Raw genomic sequence first — 20,748 nt, forward strand, 5'->3', positions numbered from 1 at the left:
AATTATGTTAAAGTTATATTTGGGGAGGAATGGAAAAAAAAAAAAAGAAATTTACATGATTTTATGTAATTCAAAAGGAATATCAAATTCTACATAGATTTGTAGTTTCATGAACAAGTATCTTTTTAAAATTATGCTCTGCTTTGGAAATGCTTATCTTATTCTATAAATTAAAAATGAAATAAATATAAATTTTATGAAGTTTTTTTGATATCATATATAAAGTTGGGTAATTTAAAGTGGTGTAAAACCTTTTTAAATGACTAGCCATCCATAAAAAACGTATTCATTAAGTATCAGTTTTGTGTCAGGTGCTGTGCTTGATTCTGGGGATAAAAATGTAAAAGTGACAGCTTTCTACTTCCAGGAGCCAAGATGGTGGAATAAGAAATAAGTCTCTGTAACCCTCCAATAGTCACTTCCAAATAAGCATAAAATAAAGTCCCAGAACAAATCCTGGAACAACAGAACTAGCAAAGAGTGGATACAAACAATTATTTAAGCCAGGAAATTTGGAAGAATTGAAGGAGAGGTCTAGCTCATTTCAGTGAAGGGGAAATGGGGGAGTGGGGGAGCACAGTCCAGAACAGGAATTATCTTATAAATCCAGTAGCAAGCCTCTCCAAATCAATGGGAGGTCCTAAGATCCAATGTGATGGAGCTAGCAAGTGACAGCACTAAGATCCTCCATATGCCTCAACATAGCCAGAGGAATTGGCATCCTGTAGTGGCCAGATCCTACCACATGCTTCAGTGTAATCCCAGGTAAACAGACATCCTCCATTGGCTAGAGCACCATAAGCTTCAGTGTAGCACCAAGGTAATGCAAAAAGACCCCAATGGGTCTCAGCATATGCCAGACACCACTACTAGACCCCAGCTTAGCAGCAGGTAAACTGCCAGACCCCTATGGCTTCCAGTAGTACACCAGCCACCCTTCACCTTACCCCATAGTGTAGAACTAGACACAGGAGTCCTCCATTGGCCTCAGGCCAGCATCAGCACAACACCAGGTATATAGCCAGGGCCTGCAGTCCCTTGCTCAAGAAGTCTGAGTCAGTTCTCCTTCCACCCTGGATGCAGAACTCAAATTTTAGAGAAAGTAAGAAGGCAAAAATGAGCAAAAAAAAACAACAAAAAGGGTATGAATATAGAAAAGTTATTATGTAAAGATACAAACTCAATGTTAAAACAACCCATGGGTAAAACTCCATAGAAAAATGGGAATTGGTTTCAGGTCCAGAAAGAACTGATAGAAAAATTCAAAAAGGAGCTTACAAATCATATAATGGAGGGAATAGAAAAATTGGAAAAACAACTGCTTAAAAAAGTAGAATTGGCCAAATGGAAAAGGAGATACAAAAAGTAAAAGTGGTCAAATAGAAAGTACAAAAGCTAATTGAGGAAAACTACTCCTTAAAAATTAGAATTGGGCAAGAAGAAGCTAATGACTCTAACAACAAATTCAAAAGTTTGGGAAAAATGGAAGAAAATGCTAAATACCTCATTGGAAAAAAACTTGACCTGGATAATATATTCAAAGGAGACAACATAAGAATCATTGGATTACTTAAAAGTCATAATCAAGAGGACTTAGTATTGTTCAAGAAATTACCAAGAAAACTGCCCTGTTGGACTGAAACCAGAGGACAAAATAGGAATTGAAAGACCCCAGTGATTGCCTCAGGAAAGAAATGCCAAAATAAAAATTCTGAGGATGATTATAGTCAAATTTCAGGACTAACAGGTGAAGGAAAAAATACTATAAGTGGTCAGAAAGAAACAATTCAAATATTGAGTAGTCACACTGGATAACATAGGACTTGGCAGGTACAACTTTAAAGGATCAGGGGTCATAGGACATGATATTCTGGGAGGGATAAAAAAACTAGGTCTGCAACCAAGAATCATTTTTTGGCAAAATTAAGCATAATACATCAAAGGAAAAATGATCATTTAATAAAAAGATTTCAAGATTTCATAAGGAGACCAGAACTCAATAAAAAATTTGACCTCCAATATTAAGACCCCAAAGAAGCATAAACAGGCAAAAAGGAAAAAAGGAAAACAAAGCATTTAGCAGAGCTGAACTGTTAACATCGTTACAAAGGAAGCTGATACTTGTAATTAAAAAAATGTATCACTAATAGTACAGCTAGAAGGTATATAGCTAGAGGGCACAGGTTTAAGGTAAATTTGAGTTAATGTTAAAAAAAATTAGTGAATGAAAAATAGCTTGAAGGGATAATCCTAGAGGACCCAAGTGTATAAACTGAATTTGAGAGAACGATAAAAAAAATTGAGGGATGAAAAAATACAGAAAGAAGGAAGAGACAGATGGAATAAAATATTTCACATGGAGAGACACAAAAGACATAATAGTAGGAGAGGAAGATGGGAGGGTGGGCAATGAGCTTTGCTTGAACTCTCGACAGTATTGGCTCAAACAGGGAATAATATACATAATAATTATATATAGAAATCTCTTCTAAGATAGATGAGGAGCATGGAGAGAAATACACATGCAATAATCATAACTGTAAATGTGATTACATGATAGCACATGTATAGATAATATCAAACTGCCAACAATTATAAGAGGAGAGGAGGAGTGAGGAAGAAAACTATGGAACTAAAAATCAAGAAGCTTATATTCTAAAAAATATGACCTTTCCTGCTGTTCTCTTCACATGAGTTGAGGTGTATTTGGCTTGCATTCTATACCATGAGAAGAACAATCAACTTTGATGAGGTCCAAGATTTATTTATTAAAATATTATTCTTGTTCTATGATGGACTTACCTTCTCTTCTGGTTATGTATGTCCTGTGCAATATCTTTTATCTCTGAATAAAATCAATAAGCATGAATTAGCTTTGGAGTCAAGAAGATCTGACTTCAAGTTCAACATCTGACATTCTGTTTGTGTTACCCTGAACAAGTTCTTGAACCTACTTTTTCCTCAGATTTCTCTTAAGTTCAAGATTTTCGGGTAAAGTGCCAACCTAATTTGGTAGAATCCTTATCCAGAAACTGCCTATATCTAAGAAATTCCAGGTTTAATTCATAGCCTTGCCCCCTTTGTCTTATTTTGCCAATAGTTAGATTTCTATATTAGAAATTAATTTCATATATAATGGTTCCTCATTTTAATTTTTCCATTTTTGAGAATCTTAGACCATTTGTCTAGAATGATTTGTGTTGTGATTTATTATATATATATATATATGTGTGTGTGTGTATGTATGTATATATGTATGTGTATATATACATATATATTATTTTATATTTTTGCAAAGTGAATGTTATCCAGCTCTAAAATGACATGATTTTATTTCATTTAATCATCCTCACAAGGAGATGAGTTAAAAGAGGCTAATATTACTTGGATTACTTTCTTTTTTAGGGCCTTTATTTTCTCATTTGTAAATAAAAGGTTGAAGTAAATGACCTTGAAGGTCATTGTTGCCTCTAAAACCTATGACATCTTTTGATTATCCTCATTTTAAAAATTAAGAAACTGAAGGTGCTACTTGAACTGCACAAGTTCTTCCAGTGAGTCAATGGAACATCTAGGATTCTAGCTTGGGCCTCCTGGCTTTTAGTTCTTCATAATATCCATAAATTGACATGATCTTTAAAAATTACTGAATACTATGTATTTTAAAAGATTTCCAAAGTTTTCAGGACCATATAGCAGCCAAAGGGTATCATTACATTTCCAGTTTTTCTTAATACCATGCCCAGAAGAGGAAAATAGATCTTTTGTATTAATATTTAAGTTAAATACTCACTCACTGCAGTACATACTTATGCCTTATTGTCCCTGCCTCTCAATTTCACCATTCTCTCTTACTGCTTTGTGATATCTCTTTTATAGATATACTTAAAATTTTTTATATTTCTTTTCCACAATAATACTTTGTATGCACAACTAGGCTGAGATCTTTCTGAAGGCAAAGAATTAGGTTATCTTTTTTTCTTCATAGCAATATATAGATAGATATAGACATAGGTATGTAACTATGTCTATTCCATATCTATAATAAAATTAAACTTGCAAATTTCTTCTGCTCAATTTTGCTCAATTCTGGTCAATTTTAAAAGAATGACATACCTTATCTGAGAACTAGAGAAGTTGCTATAAAAATAATTTTAGATTATAGTTTGATGGAATACTATATAAGCTCCCTGAGGACAGGAAATGTCTCATGTTTTGTTTTTGTATTTCTAGCACTATCACAAATAGTAAGTGCTGGCAAGGATTAGGTGCTTAATACATTCTTAACTGATTGCTACTAGTACTTGTTACTGCATTTGTGTTTGGAAAATCACCAAGATACCATAACATATAGTAAACTGAGAAAGCATAGCTTCTGTCTCCAGGGAAAAAAAGGAGAAATGAGAATAATAAGAAGCATTATCATCTAGGTGCCAAATGAATATATACCTAGAAAACCTAAAGAACTCTATCAATGTCCTGGAAAGCAATTTATAGTTGAGATCATTAATTGTTAAACAATCATGGCCTAATTTTATTCAGCTGTAGAATCTAAGAAGACTATATACATTTACATTTATTTGTATGTATGTGTGTGTGTTTAAAATAAAATTAGTTTAAAAATTTAAAAAAAATTCTTTAGTATGCTGAATTCTGGATTAGAGTTATAGAGTTTGGAAGAAGTATTTTAAAATATTTACTCCATTTCTAGAGGAAGCTAAGATAACAATACATTGTTCTTGTCTCTGTGTTATATTTGTTGGTGAAGACAGAAAATGTTTGTCCCTGCAGCACACATAGATTCTCTACTTCTTAGAAATGCAGAAGTCCTGTCGTCCTACCTCCTTATGCTTTTTGCACTGTGATATTCACTTAGCCTTGGCAAACTTCTGAGGTTAATTATCTAGGTTACGAAAACCATTTGTTTCTGTCTCTACTTTGATGAATTGCTTTTTTATCAACTTTTCTTTATTAAGAGATGAAGTGAAAAATCTGGCTGACTTTCACTGGCCATTATTTCCTAATCCCTTTTCTGTCCTTAAGAATGAGTTTATCTTTCAACGTTTCAAAGGGGAAGAAACTTCAAACAGTCTCATCTCTACCTTTCTATTATTGCACATGTCAGAGTTTCTCAATCAAACCTTTTTTCCATCTGTTGTTCCAAGAAAGGCTAAAATGCCAGCTGCATACACCAGGTGAGGAATAAGCAGTGCTTGAATCCTTTTTTTCCCCTCCATTATCCATCTATACTGTGGGTACCCTGTCTCCTTTCTCAGTTTGAGTAGGGAAACAAAATTGGAAATCAGATTTGAATGGTGACCTCTGGCAAGTTCATTTCCCTCTCTGAATAGCCTTTTTTCTTCTCTGCAAATTATATTGTTTGGTTTAAATTCTTTGATGCTATGATCCTTTGCACTACCTGTTCAGATTGGTGCTAAATATATATGGTTTGGGATCATTTGATGTTTTTTCTCTATTGCATGAAGAATTTAAATAGTGTCTTCTGTTGTATAAACTTGTACTCACAGAAAGTACTTCAATGAATATTGTTCCATTTTCTGCTACCTATAAGGCATTGTGACTTTGTGTGCTATCTATTTATCTATCTATCTATCTATCTATCTATCTATCTATCTATCTATACTAGAAAGCTGAGCTTTTTATGGGCATAATATTGTCATGATCAGCTTTTTCCTGAAAGTCACTTAAGTTGAGGTCCAAGAAGGTGTAAGTGGTATTTGGAAATGAAGTTCTATTTGAGGCATGATTTTATCATAGATTTTACTCTGCTTAGTTTTTAGTAAGAGAAAATTATCATCTTCTGTTTAGTTTCCAGAAAAATTGTATGGGACAATGCAGATCTGCTGTTGATTTCCATTTGTTTTATTATGTTTGCTGAGAACATTTATTATGTTCTAAAAGGCTTCATAAATTAATAGGGCAATTCAATTCCTGAGACTAGTTAGCTCAGGTTTTTAGTGTAAGGTTTTAATTCAATATGAAAACAATAACCACAAAAAGAAGGGATATTTATGTAATGCTTAAATTTTGTGAAGCACATTACATGTAAATTCTCATTTATACAGTAGTTATTTACCTTATAACATGTGAGATGGAAGCTATTATCCCCATTTTAGAGATAAACTGAAGCTCAAAACAATCACAAAATTAGTAAATATTGGAAGTAAGATTTGAATCAGGTTTCCTGATTCCCAAGTTAAAATTTTAAATTAAAATTAAATATATTTAATATTACGAAACTAGAAAACACCAGCAGTCATCAAAGTACCAAGAAAAATACTGATTCACAAGAAATGATTAAGAAAGAATTCTAAAAGAATGTGAAATGGTAGTTTTTAAAATTTATTTTCATCCATATGCACAAGTATATTTTTAGGTTACAAAATTTCCTTCCATCCTCCCTTCCCACCCCCCCTCCCCTTAGTGGCAAACAGGTTAACATTGTACATACATACTTTGATAAATATGTTTATAAATTAGTAATTTTGATAGGAGGAATTAGGATTAAGGGAAAGAGATCCATGACATAATTTTTTTATAAAATGTTCATCAGATACAGAAAGGTTGTTTTTTGTCTGTTTTGTTTTTCTACTTCTGGAGTGAAGTGGTATTTAGCATATGATGACACACTGGCTAAATAAAGATAAGCAAGGGTGAACTAGAGAGAGATAGGATAATGAGATAATATTCTTAATTTTGTTAATGACAGGGTAAAAACAAATGATGAAACTTGAAAGCCTTAAAAAACTCACATTCGAATAGTTAGAAAAATGTTTAAATAGTTGCTATTAAGTAGGGTAGATAAAAATCTAATCTGACAGAGTTAGGTACTAGTAGCTGATGGGGAGAGAGCAGGTAAGACCAAGAGGTGAAAAGAGAGTATTCCTAACCATGGGTACTAACTAGTTCAAGATATTTTGTGTGAGCAATAGTAAATAGGCCATTATAGCTGCATTATAATATTATGAAGAAGGGTAGTAATGAGCACAAAGATTGAAAAGGTAGAGAAGAGCGAGATTGTGAAGAGATTTAAATGTCAAGCAGGAATTCATATTAGGTAGCCACTGGAATTTTATTGAGTGGTATTATGACATAATCAACTCTACACTTGAAGAAAATCATTTTGGGAGATGGAGAGACTTTGGTCAGGGAGATCAATTGTAAAATATATATATATATATATATATATATATATATATATATATATATATATATATGTATATGGAACAAATCAAAATGAGTTATTCCTGATACTATGGAGGTTGTGAACCTTGGTGATGGAGAGGATATTGGTGCCATCTATAGTAATAGGAAAGTTCAGAGGAATTAAAAATTTGGAGGAAGGTTGATAATGTGTCCTGTCATAGATATGTTGAAATTGTGAATCCTATGGAACATGAAGTTTGAGATATCAAAAAGGCAGTTGCAAATGCAAAACTAAAGCTCAGGAGAGAGACCAGGGTTGGCTACATAACTCTAAAAAACATCTGCAAGAAGATAATTTAAACCATGGGAGTTTATGAAATAATCAAATGAGATAATTATAGAGGGAAAAGAGAAAAAGGTATAGGAGGAGCTTTGAGGAATAGTCATGGTTGGTAGGCATGACGTGGATAAAGACAGAAGTTGACAAAAAAGTGGTCAGATAATTATGTGAAAGAAGAACCAGGAGAGAACAGCCAAAGGGGACAATGTGTAGGAATAAGAAGATGATGACCTATTAATTCTGCAAAGAGAACAAGAACAGGGACAGGATAGGAGCCAACATGCCTGAGGAGTATGAAACAATAAGACTAACACCTGGAAATCCCTCCGCACAGACCCCAAAATCACGTCTGAATCCTGAAAGTGAAAATCGGAAAATGTCTCAGGGAATCCACTGCTAGTTCAGCATAGAGGAATTATATTTGCTGGCAGTGGGTTCAGCAGAGAGGAATTATATTTGCTGGCAGTGGTAAATGGCTTGAATCAGGAACTCTCCAGAGCCGTGAAGATGCAATGTTCCAAAGCAAAAGCAAGTCCTAGAGTGGAACCAAGGCACCACATTCACTTTCCAGGTCTGAGTTGACAGATCCATGGTATGTCAAAGTGTCCTTCTTTGAAAAGGGGATCCAATGAGATCTTGGGTGGTATACCCAGAAAGGAAGAAATTCAGAAGTAGGTAGCAATCGTACTTTGTAACAGATCCCAAGGAGCAAAGTGTGATCTCACTTCTAGCATGTATCTCTGTCTGCAGAGGAATAAATAACCAGGGCAGAAATCCAAGACTAAATATAGAGTTCTGTCACTCTTAAACAGCAAAACTTCCTGTTTTGCTGAGAGTGACTGTCTATTAGCAGTCTGTTGTTGTTCTAACTGAAAAACAGGCTATGGACTTGTAGAGGTGGTGGTTGGGGACAAGAGCAATCTGATTTTGACCTAGATTATTTAGTAGAGGCTGACTATTTAGTAGTACTCAAAGCTTGCTGGTTGCCAATCTGTCCTTCATATCCTAAAATAACACATTAGTCAATAATACTTAAAAAAGAGCAATTGAACCAGCCTGACCTTCCTTCCATAGTCAAGTTCCAATATCAATTCCAAAGTTAGGAAGTACGCTGGAATAATGAACAAACATAAAAAGAATCCCTATTATAATGAGCTACTATAATCACCAGGATTTTTGAGGCACAAATGTAGAGAATGACTTCAAGACATTTCCAAGAAAAGTCTTAGAGAAAAACACAGGTTGCACACAAACTCAATTAGAATTTCAGGAAGATATAATGCAAGAGCTATTTTTTTAAAAAAAGAGTTGAAATATTTTGATCAAAGAAAGGAAAAGGAAATAAAGAAATAGAAAAATGAATTAATTCCACAGTATACAATTGGTATAAAACCTTGTTCAAACAACAAAGTCCTTGAAAATTAAATTGGAAAAATAGAAGAAAATGGCTCTGTAATTACATTAAATAATTAGTATTAAGATAAAGTAAAAACACTTTAAAAAGATGAAAAGAACCTCGTAGCAGAAACAAATGATCTAAAAAATAAGGAGAAAATTTTTTTAGAATTATTGTACAATCAAAAAAAAAAGAATCTAGACATCCAATTTCAAGAAATCTTTTTTTAGGCTTTTGCAAGGCAAATAGGGTTAAGTGGCTTGCCCAAGGCCACACAGCTAGGTAATTATTAAATGTCTGAGACCGGATTTGAACCCAGGTACTCCTGACTCCAAGGCCGGTGCTTTATCCACTAAGCCACCTAGCTGCCCCCTCAAGAAATCTTAAAAGAAAATTCTCCAGATCCCTTAGGAGCAGAGGGCAAAGAAGAAATAGAAAGAACCCACTAGTCATCTCATGAAAGGAATCTTCAAATGAAAAGTCTGGGAATATTACATCAAAAAATCCCCAAAAGTTTCCCAACTAAAGGAAAAATGATCAACTATGATTCCACAAAGTAGTGTTGCTGAATATACATCCTGATAGAGAAAGATGAAGGAAACATCAGAATGGGGCAGTTTTATTTGGACATGGCTAATATGGTAATTTTTTTATGTGACCATATATCTTTGATTTAGTTTTTCTATAATTCTCAAGCTTGGGAGGTAAAGAGTTAATGTGTGAGAATGCAGATTTTTGCTGATTAAAAAAATCAAAAAGTAAATGAATTTAATTAGCAATAACATTTGACAACTAAAAGAAATAATACCTTCAAACAGGTAAAGGTATTTTGTTTTTTGTTTTTTGGTGAGGCAACACTTGATAATAAGTATCAACTATCTGAGGGTGGATTTGAACTCAGGTCACCTTACTCCAGGGTCACTGCCACCTAGCTGTCCCAAGACAAAAGTTTTAAGTGAAAATTGAAGAAGGATGTAACTATATGGAAATGTTTTACATGACTACACATTTTAACCAATTTCATATAGCTTGCTTTCTCAATTGGGATGAGGGTGGGAAGGGAAGGAGGGTGAAATTAAGAACTCAAAATTTTAAAATGGAATCTTCAATTTGTTTCCCATATAACTGGGAAAAAGAGGTGCAGTGGATAAAGGACCTCCTGGAGTCAGGAGGGCCTGGCCTCAGACACTTGAGACTTACTACCTGTGTGATCTTGGGCAAATCACTTAACTCCATTGTCTCACAATGTGCCCCCCCAAGAGAAGAAAAATAAACTAAATAAATAATTTTTTTTAAAAAAGGAAAAACGGAAAATGAGATTGAAAGTCAGATTTCAAAAGATTGAGAATGGGAGAACAGGAATATAAGGTCAACCTATTGAAAACTGGTTTTATTTAGGAGTTTTATCAGGAGGACAGGAGTTATATGTTAGAGCAAATGGAATGTATATTTTTTAATGTTGGAAGACATAGGTAAATTTGTAGACACATGAAAAAGATCTAATAGATTGGGAGAGAATAGAGATTATGGATAGCAGAGATAATAATAGGGATAATTTGATGAAGAAATGGGAGAAGAGATTTATGTAAGAGTAATTACCACTTCTTTATTTGATATAAAAGTAAATAAGAAATCTGTAGGGAGATGCCTTAGTTGATTTAAGAAGAGGAGGAAAGAAGAGAGAACTGAAAAAGGTGAAATTTTTTTCAGTGAATTATTATGGGAGTACCTCAACAAAGGGAGTATAGAGTTGGAGATCTGTTGAAGACTTGAAGAAATAGGAAGAAGGGATGGAATAATCACTATAGAATGGTATGAATACTAAAAGTAGAATGATTGCTTTGCAGTAGTGAAAATTCAGTTGAGATTAACAAAATCAAAAATATATGGTCAGCCAAACCAATAATTTTTCTTCAGCTCCACTTAGTATCATGTGAATAGGAACACTAGAGGTAGATAGTGAGAATTACCTAGAGTTGAAATTTTGTTTTTGTAAATTTATTTTAGGTTTGGAAATCCAATTAATTCAGTATATTTTTTCTTTTTTTCTTTTTAAAATTTTTTTCTCCAATTTTACTCCCCCCACCCACCCCCCACAGAAGGCAGTTTGCTAGTCTTTACATCATTCCCATAGTATGAATTGATCTAAATTGAATATGATGAGAGAGAAATAATATCCTTAAAGAAGAAACATATACTATGAGATATAGAAGAATTACATAATAAGCCAACATTTTTATTAAAAATTAAAGGTAATAGTCCTTGGTCTTTGTTCAGACCTCCACAATTCTTTCTCAGGATACAGATGCTGTTCTCTATCACAAACACCCCAAAATTGTGCTTGATTGTTGCCCTGTTGGTATGGGCACGTCCATTAAGTTTGCTCATCACTGCCATGTGGCTGTTAGGGTATACAAGTGATTCGGGTATCCTCTTTTCACACGAAGAACACAATTCAAAAAATTCATTTTCCCTGCAATCCTTATTTGGTTGTTCTGGATTTCATCAAGTGATAGAAGGATACAAAGGAAACCAGACTTAGGAACTTAAGTCTTAGATAGAATTGGTCATATACTACTTGTATGACTGGGTCAGTCTTTTCATCTGAACTTCCATTTCCTCATCTGTAGAATATGTATAATGATATTAAATGTGAAGAAAACCCAAGGGATTTAAAATTAGAATTGCTAAAATTAGTAAATATAAACAGTCTAAAATATAGTTTCCTCTCATTGTCAACTATATTTTAGACTGTTTATATTTACTAATTTTAGCTAGAAGTTAGAATTCAGATCACTGTCGCTCTCCAGTTCTGTTTAATTTTTGCTTCTTTCTGGTGAGTCATCACATATTTGGGCATACAATGGGAGACTTGTAGTTTAGAAAAGACACTTATTTGATGGGGTCAGACCTAATATCATATTTAGAAATTTAGTTGAAAAACAAAATGAGTGGATATTTTGAAGCCTACAAAATTTTTATATCCTTTCTGGGGGATTTTGAATAATGGTTCCTTTTATTTACATAGTATTTTAAATGACTTTCAAATTCAAAGCACTTCAAATATGAGACGCACAAATACAATTCAAATACACTTTCAAATAGGAACACAACTCTAAATCTGATTTTTAGCCCTGCCCTCCTTGGATTAAACTTTGGCTCCTTTCTAAGAATGAATTTACATTTTCAGTTTCCAAATTAAAGTTGAAATTATAAAATTCAGACCTTTTCATTTCTCCTTCTTCACTTTGCCTCTTTAAGGATCATTTTCACACAGCCTGTCTGCTGTGAGATTTAATCATCACTTGACATATCTTGGTTTAAAATGATGACAGCTTTAAAAAGTGAGCCAGAGAGATATAGAGAATCAATTCATTAGCTGGTGTCAGGTACCATATTAAAGTAACCCAGAAATACAGATGATCCTGCACAGCTGACAGCATAGTGCTTCCTGACACATACAGATGTCTAGGCATCTGGGCTGCACAAAAAGAGCTGTGGTCAGGTTCTGAGAATGCCAACTTGTACCCCACTTAGACCTTACAGAGGGTGTTAGAGGAAATTTAATCGTATCATTAGATTCTCAGATGCTATTCCAGATGCAGAAATTCTCATTCATTCTGAAGGATTTTTAATGAATACAATAATTCACTGTGATTTTTTGCTTTGATAATGTGAAGTATCGAGATAAACCAAAGGCAATGCTAAATGTTTCTCTGTTTCTTGTGAAAATGAATGTTTTCTTTAAAACTGGAATGTTGAAAAAGCAAAGGGTTTGTATAAGATGGTTATGATGTAGCTTCTTTTCTTATTTGAGTAGCAGTGTGATACAGTGGAAAGTACATTGGAGATTAGAGTACCTTATTTCAAATCTCATTTCTTAAGGCTTCCTACCTATGTGACCTTGGATTCTCTCTATTACATTATAGTTAGCAAAAACATAAACATTCATGGTGTCTACTTGGGCAGAGTATATTATAAAGTACTGGAGGAGATCTAAAATTCAGAAATGACTGCCTTGTCCTTAAGGAGCTTATTGGCTTAATCAAGAAATAAGATATTGATACTAGTAATTGGAACACTGTAGAATTTTATTGTTGCATTCTAAAGTAAGATGTGAGGTCTGAGGAATAAAGCTGTTACCATCTGGGGAAAAAAGAAAGGATTACTAGAAGAGGTTTTATTAGAATTAGGAGAACTCAGTGATTTAGGAGTCTAATATATGAGATTGGGGAAGCAAGAAACAATGTGTCAAGTTGTAGAACTAAAGGTTCAGTTGATGGTAAAATTAGGTGGTTGAATGACTGGACCACCAAATACAGTCATTAATGGTATCACTTCTACTTGGATAGAAGGAAGAGGTATTAATATGGAGATTGAAATTTTTTATTAACATGAGTTCCATTAGAAATTCAAGGGGAAGAGAGAGCAAGCTTAGCAGATGTACGCAACCACTATTAATTGATATTAAAGCATATGGTGCTTTGACTGGATCTTACTATTTTGCCTTTATTTTTTTTATTTTTAGAAAGGTTTTATTTATTTTGAGTTTTGCAATTTTCCCCCAATCTTGCTTCCCTCCACCCACCCCCCACAGAAGGCAGTTTGCTAATCTTTACATTATTCCTATAGCATGCATTGATCTAAGTTGAATGTGATGAGAGTGAAATCATATCCTTAAGGAAGAAACACATAGTATGAGATATATCAGATTTAGCAGAATTATATAAGACGACAACATTTTTATAAAATTAAAGGTCCTTGGTCTTTGCCTTTATTTTTAAATGTGCCAAACTAATACAAAGTCTAGAAGGTAGAATGAACTGTACAGAACTTTTATCTATCATTCATGGTCCACTGCTTCCCTCCAAACATACTCCCTATTGCTTTTAGTATTGAGAAATAAATGAACTGTCTGTTAAAACAAGTGTATATCAAATCTGAATGATACCCTTCAACATAAACCATATCTTACAGAATTTCAATTATGATCTATTTTAGCCCCAGGGTAACACAAAGCCAGAGAGAATTTTTTCAATAGAAGTTCTTTGTACTAGAGGTGTCAAACATGTATCTTCTCTGAGTGATGCCAGAACTAGCTGAAAATGTAATTGGGAAATATAAAAATAAATAATAAATAGATAATGATAATTTGTTGTTTTCTATGGGATCAGACTATGCTCACAGAACCTACAGAGAACTTCATGGACAGTTTATGGAAAGCCATTTCTTTCTGAGTTTGACTCCACTGCCCTACACCAATGAAATCACAGTTTCAGCAAAAAAAAGTAAATGATAATACACATAAAGGTTGAAATATAGTGAATCTTTTAGTATGCGTTAGGTATCGATATTAAAAGATCATAGTATTGGAATTAACCTCAGTTTCTGTTTAGCACAACCTATGTTTGAACAAAGATTTCTCTCCTTTAGGTAGTTCTCTTTTGAGGTGAAAACTGCTAACACTGTTGGCCCCTCATTCAATTTTTTTAGATGCCTTTAATTGTTAGGAAACTGCCTTGCTTTAAGAATTAATTTTCCTTACAACTTCTGCCCATTATTTTTGGTTCTTCTCTCTAGAAGAGATTTTCCTTGATATCCTTTCCCTTGATTTCAAATATTTACTTGAAGACAGCATTCCCTTTCTCTTCCCTCTAAACTTATCTCAAATGACTTTAGTATAGAGGATCTTAACCATTTTGAACAGTTTCATTTCTCTTCAGCTTGTCAATTTCTGATCTAAAATGCTGAATTTCTTACCTAAAATATTGATAATATATCATAAATATGAAATGCACTGTGATTATTAGTTGCCTAAATTCTAAACACTACTGAGTTTCTTTCTGAATTATACACAAGAATCGTTGCTGGCATCTTATTTTTACACTCGCTAGGAGTCTATTGCAGCCTTTTTCTCATGCTGGAATATTCAGAGGAAGGACCAGCATTAGAATTTAGAATATTTAATTTTACCTTCTATTTATGCCTATTACCAAACTCAAATCCTACAGGAAGGAATTAACTACCTGTGATACATTAGATCATTGTAGAAACAGAAGGTGAATCTAGGTGCTTCATTTAGTATTGTAAGTACTAATTCTCTTGTATCAATTGTTTGCTATTTCCTTGAATCTGTCTGTTAGTACTTTCCCAGTCATTGCTAGGATGATTTATCTTTTTGCATTTTGTTTTTATGCTTAGTTCTATTCTCTCCCCATGTATAAATTTGTTGTCTCTACCTAGACAGGATATTTCAAGTCTGTCCATTCCACTTTTTAAAAAAAATTATTTAAGGCAATGGGGTTAAGTGACTTGCCCAAGGTCAGGGCAAGTCTAGGCAATTATTAAGTGTTTGAGGCCAGATTTGAACTCCAGGATTGGTGCTATATCTACTGCCCCCTCCATTACACTTGGTAGAATATACCCAACTTTGTCCAAGTGCCTTCTCCTGCTGAAGTTATACAATCTGGGAAAGTCATGCCTCCTACATAGTCACTCTCATGATTGGTTAACTTGATATGCCTCTTGGGAACAATTCAACTTGTTTGGATAGCTAGAAGGACATCTTCTCATCATTCAACATAGACCTTCTGCCATTTTCCTGAATTCCACATCACAACCCAAGCATTCCAATTTGAGTCTAAAAATCCAGGATTCCTAATCTGCTTGCCTAAACTGTTCTTCAAACTAAAACTTTTATCCGTGTGCTATTTCCATAGCAAAATGCAAAATGCTCCTTTCATTGAGATAAGGACAAATATTTTGTAGCTTTCTACAAATATATTAGTAGACTTTGGATCATTTCTGAAAAGTTCAAGTGGGCAAGTTTACTCCAGGTTTTCATTTAATAGAATCTCCTCCCATTTGGCCTATGGCTCACTCAGAGAACATGGAAAGTATGTTCCATTAAGAAAGATAAATGAAATGAATTCTCTCCTTTTCAGTGGATGCCCTCCTTAGTGTCAAACTGAAATAAAGAAGATGACCAAAACACTAGAGACTAGGATATTATAATGGAGGCAAGGTAATTATAATCCCTGTCATCACTAAGCACCAAAGTACTATAGTGACCAACGGATAAGAGTGAGAATTAAATTAATCTTTTATGCTCTCTAGTGTCTTTAATAGGAATGGGTGCTGTTTATCTATTCTATTTTTTTCCATAAAACTAACTCTTAGGATTATATGTTAGTTCAATGGTTTTCTTACTTTCAATTTTATTAATTTTCCTTTTATTTTCAGAATTTCTAATTTGGTATTTAGTTGGAGGTTTTTTTATTTGTTCTTTTTTATAGTATTTTTAGTTTCTTTTCAATTCATTGATTTCCTTTTTTTTCTGTTTTTCAAATAAGCATTTAGAGATATAAAAATTCCCCTAATAACTGCTTTGACTTCATCCCATAAGGTTTGTTATGATGTCTCATCATTGTCATTGTTTTGTATGAAATTGTCGATTATTTATGTTTTGTTTGATCCATTCTTTCTATAGATTAGTTTATTTAGTTTCCAATTAATTTTTAGTTTATCTTTCCATGGCCCTTTATTATATGTAATTTTTATTACATTATCATCTGAAAAGAATATATTTAACATTTCTGCTTCTTTTTTGCATTTGTTTGTGAGGTCTTTATGCCCTAATACCTGGTCAATTTTTGTGTAGGTGCCATTTCCTCAGAGAAGAAGGAATATTTCTTTTAATTCCCATTCAGTTTTCTCCAGAGGTCTATCATATCTAACTTTTCTAAAATTCTAATCACCTTATTAACTTTCTTCTTGTTTATTTTGTGGTTAGATTTATCTATTTTTTGAGAGAGGAGGTTGAGGTCTCCACCAGTTTAATTTTGCTGTTTATTCCTTCCTCTAACTCATTTAAATTTTCCTCTAAGACTATGCTTGCTAAATCACTTTGTGCATATATGTTTAAGATTTATATGACTTCATTGCCTATGGCAATTTTTAGGAAGATATAATTTACTTCCTTAACCCTTTTAATGAAATTTGTTTTTGCTTTTGCTTTGTCTTAGCAATCAAGATTAGCAAATAGGATTGCTAAATCTGTGTTTTTTTAAACCTCAGCTAAAGTGTAATATATTTTGCTCTAGTCTTTTAAACCTTATTTTTATCTCTCTTCTTCAATTGTGTTTCTTGTAAATAACATACTGTAGGATTCTGTTTTTTAATCTACTCTGTTATCCACTTTCAATTAATGGGAGAATTCATCTCATTCATATTCAGTTATGGTTATTAATTCTATATTTAACTTTATCCTATTTTCCCTGTTTGTACTTTTCCCTTTCCTTTCCCCCTTATCCCTTCTATCCCCTATTTTTTGCTGCCTCCCTCAATGTGAACTCCCTTCTATGAGACCCCTTCGTTTGCTTCTCCCTTTTTCCTTTTCCTTTTTTCTTTATTTTACTGTCATTCTTTTATCAGCCCTCCCTTCCTTTTTTTCCCTTTTCTCCTCCAACTTTCCTATAGGATAGGATAAATTTCTAAACTCAATTGGTAATATGTTATTTCCTCTCTGAGTCAAATCTGTTGAGAGTAAGATTTACTTAGTGCTCCCACACTCCCTCCTTTCCCCTCTACTTTAATATGTCCTTTGTTCCTCTTCATGTGGTATAATTTATCCTCTTGATGCCTCCACTTTCTTCTCCTAATCTAATTCCTTTTTCAAGTCTTGTTTTTATGTATGCCTTGTACCCATATCCCCTGTCTAAGTATGTTCCCTTCAACTACCGCATTAGAAATATACTTATTAAGAGTCATAAGCATCAATTACATCATTATTAATTTATACCCACACCCTCTGTCTAAGTATACCCTTTCTAAATATCCTAAGAAATTCAGTTCTCAGGAGTTACAATTACTATCTTTCCATATAGGGATGTAGACAGTTTTGTCTATTGATTGCACTTTAGTTTCTTTCAGTTTACCTTTTTTATACTTCTCTTGAATTTTGTATTTAAAGATCAAATTTTCTCTTTATTTCTGGTCTTATGAGGTAAGTCCTCTATATCATTGAAAGTCTATTTTTTTCCCTCTGAAAGAATATGCTGAAATTTGCAGAGTAATTGATTTTTGGTTGTAATACAAACTTCATTGCCCTCTGGAATATTCTATTCTAGGTCTTCTGATCCTTTAAAGTCAAAGCTGATAAATCCCAAGTAATCTTGACTGTGATTCCCTGATATTTAAGTGCTTCTTTTGTCTGCTGGTAGTTTTTTCTCTTTTAGTTGATGATTCTGCAGTTTAGCTACAATATTCCTTGGAATTTTTATCTTGACATTTCTTTCAGGGAGGGGGTGATTGAGATGTATTCTTTTGAGAACTCATTTTAACTTCTTGTTCTAGGATTTTAGGTCAGTTTTCCTTGGTAATTTGCTACAAGATACTATCCAGGCTATTTTTCTGATCATGTCTCTCAAGAGACAAATAATTCATAAATTTTCTTTCCTGGATCTATTTTCCATGTTGATCATGTCTCCTAAGAGATACTTAATATTTTCATCTATTTTATCAACATTTTTGATGAAATTTTGACGTCTTATGGAGTCATTAGTTTCTATTTTTTCAATTCTAATTTTTAAGTGTTTTATTTTTCTTCAAATAGATTTTGTCTTTTTCTTGTTGGTTAATTTTACTTTTAGATGAATCTCTTTCCTTTTCCAACTGGCCGATTTTACTTTTAAAAGTATCATTTTCTTCAACCATTTTTTCATATTTTACTGACATGACTCCCATTTCTTTTCTCAGTTTTTATTCTTTCCCTCTTCTTTGATTTTTAATATTATTTTTGAGCTCTTCAAAGGGGACTTTTTGGATTTGAGACCAGGTTTATATACACTTTTGGAGTTTGTTTTTTTTTTTGGCAAGGCACTAGGGTTAAGTGACTTGCCCAAGGTCACATAGCTAGGTAATAATTAAGTGTCTGAGACTGATTTGAACTCAGGTCCTCCTGTCTCCAGGACTGGTGCCCTATTCATTGTGCTCCTATTACACATTTCAACAGAGTTAAGGGAGATTCATGGGAGGCCCAGTCTTGGGAAATTGTTACATAAGTTGTTTTGGGGGGAACTTGGGGAAGAAGGGATCATATGTAGTAAGAACTGCAGGCCTGGACTCCAGATAAAGCAATGGGTCAATTGTGAGGTTTGTGGGAATCAAAGTCAGGTAGCCCTTTGCATTGTCTGCATTTAGCATTCCTTTTTAATGCTGGTTTTGATAGCCCTCAGTTAATTATGGTTCTCACATCAAGGATGTTCAGCAGCTGCAGTCAACATCAGCAATATGTCTAGGAGCATTCCTGTGGTTTTTAGGTGACTAATCCTGCTGCTAATATTTTGTCCTTCATTCTCAAAGAAGACCATGATGTCAGGGAGGTGATGCCATTGGCAAACACATGAATTGAATTTGAATGAGGGATCCTGTTTTAAATAACCAGTCTCACTTTCTCCTCTTGAGCCATCTGTGGTCAATGCCTGGATAGGAATCAGGAAGAGTGGAGATGGCCCTGGATGTGAGACAGTCTAGGTTAAGTGACATGTCCAAGTTCACACAGCTAATAAATGTCCAGTGTCTGAGGCCAGATTTGAACTCAGGTTCTCCTGTCTCTGGGACTTGCACTCTATCTACCACTAATTGCTTAATATGAACTAATATGAAACATTTTATGTTTAATGTTAAGTGTCCACTTATTGTGGGAGGCCATTTGGCACAGAGCAGCTGTTTTTACATTTGTATATTTATATATTTAAGTGGAGAGGAACCACCTTTCCTAGGCCAAAGTCCTCTGCTCTCTAAGTGTGCTTAATGGTTTCCTTTGACATAATCAGAGATTCTCTGAGTTACAGACCATATCATCAAGCCTATACCTGAGCAAGAATAATTCCCTCTACCATATAGCCCTCAGATAGTTATCCTACCAGTGCGAGAATAAAAAATGCAATTATTAAGCCATATATAACAATTTGCAATATCCCCAAATGCTAGAAATATTTTTTGTTAATATGCTACTATATAAGACTATGTTCTACAAATATGAATTCTACTTTTATAATACTTGGAGAGAGGAACTGGATAGAATCTTGGTTATAGATCAAAATGGTTCTAACGTTAGCATCTTTAGAAGTGATGCCTGAAATGAACTGATGCTGAGTGTAGTGACTAGAACCTGGAAGATATGGTACATAGTAATATCTCTCAGCATTGTGATTATCCAAGATAATACCAAAACTCATGACTTACAGAAAATGTTATCCACACCCAACAAAAGAGCTATGGAAGTATATTGTTTATCCTTTTTTAATTTGGCTTTTAATTTTTGTTTTGTTTCTTCTTTTGCAATATGACTAATGTAGAAATATGTTAACATGGTTGAACATGTATAGCATATAAGATTATTTGCTATCTATTGGAGGAAGGGAGAAAATATGCGACTCAAAATCTTAAAATGAATGTTGAAAACTACTTTAATGTAAATTAGGAAAAAATACAATTTACTATAAAAAGTGTATGTATATATATGTGTGTCAGAGATGTTTATGATGCCTTTCCACAGAAATGTGATGATGGTGTTGATAGCTCTATCTCTCTTTGTGCATTAAATTTTATTTTCTTGGGTTTATGTTTTCTATGTAAATACTCAAGTTTGTCAACAAGCTTTCAACTAGACAATTAATATTTGTTTACTATGCCAAGTTATGCCCTTAAAATTATTCAATTGCTCTTAGTATTCAAAAATAATCCAATGTAATTATTTTTTAGGATTTTTTTTTTGCAAGGCAATGTGGTTAAGTGGCTTGCCCAAGACCACACAGCTAGGTAATTATTAAGTGTCTGAGGC

At 33.6% G+C, this 20,748-nt stretch overlaps 1 protein-coding gene across 4 annotated transcripts in view; it reads left to right on the forward strand.

Moving 5' to 3' along the window:
* The window catches only part of FSTL4 (follistatin like 4), an 821,307-nt gene that overhangs the window by 67,850 nt on the left and 732,709 nt on the right, over positions 1–20,748 (forward strand). The window lies entirely within an intron of this gene.

Source organism: Macrotis lagotis, chromosome 1, assembly GCF_037893015.1.
Source record: "Macrotis lagotis isolate mMagLag1 chromosome 1, bilby.v1.9.chrom.fasta, whole genome shotgun sequence".
Classification (NCBI taxonomy): Eukaryota; Metazoa; Chordata; class Mammalia; order Peramelemorphia; family Peramelidae; genus Macrotis; species Macrotis lagotis.